Source organism: Penaeus monodon, chromosome 15 (assembly GCF_015228065.2).
Source record: "Penaeus monodon isolate SGIC_2016 chromosome 15, NSTDA_Pmon_1, whole genome shotgun sequence".
NCBI classification, from domain to species: domain Eukaryota; kingdom Metazoa; phylum Arthropoda; class Malacostraca; order Decapoda; family Penaeidae; genus Penaeus; species Penaeus monodon.
In genome coordinates this window covers 43,397,540-43,398,265 of record NC_051400.1, presented here as the reverse complement: position 1 = coordinate 43,398,265, position 726 = coordinate 43,397,540, and the positions used below count along the sequence as shown (strand labels likewise).

General features: G+C 29.8%; 1 protein-coding gene across 1 annotated transcript in view; it reads left to right on the top strand.

The window, feature by feature from the left end:
- LOC119582049 (lachesin-like) overlaps positions 1-726 on the top strand; it is a gene marked incomplete in the record, with an annotated part of 127,463 nt that overhangs the window by 94,748 nt on the left and 31,989 nt on the right.

The following is a 726-nucleotide window of genomic DNA, read 5'->3' as shown; positions in this document are numbered from 1 at the left end:
GCATGAACGAAGCGTGCACTGTGGCTGTCATCTGTAGAAGTAACGACGGAGAGAACGAGTCCCGGAAGTGTCGTGAACAGCGCCATCTCTTTGACGAAAACTTCCCTATGAAGTGCAAAAGAGGTGACGTCATATATGAAGGTCTAAATGTAGGTTAACCATGATAGTGATATTAATATAAGTAATGATAATCAAAATGATAATAATAATAAAATGAAAAAGCACTTTTTATAAGGAAAAAATTGAACAGCGGACTTATAACGACGATGCTGTATATAATAATGATTATAGATATATGGAACTTAGCAGTATCATTTGGAATATTAAAACTAACAAAAAACTAATTTGAGAAATGATAATGATCATTAATGAATATTAATAATAATAAAGATAGTGTTGATAAAATGGATAATTATTTTATTCGTAATAGGATGAAAAATAGACAAAAACAACAATGATGATGATAAATATATTATTATTAAACCAAAAAATATGACTAATTATTATCGACACATCTTATGTGTTTTATGTTATGAAATTTTTTCAAACTGATTTTTAAAGAATATAGACAAAACTAAATCGAAAATCATTGAACATACAGAGAGTGAAATGGATCCAAGTTTTGTTTGAGAGCCAATATAGTGTGTTTCTGCGTTTGTATTTTGATTATCCCGAGAACAGGACACTGTAAGAGGTTATTTCGAGTAATTTGTTCATCCCGAGAAG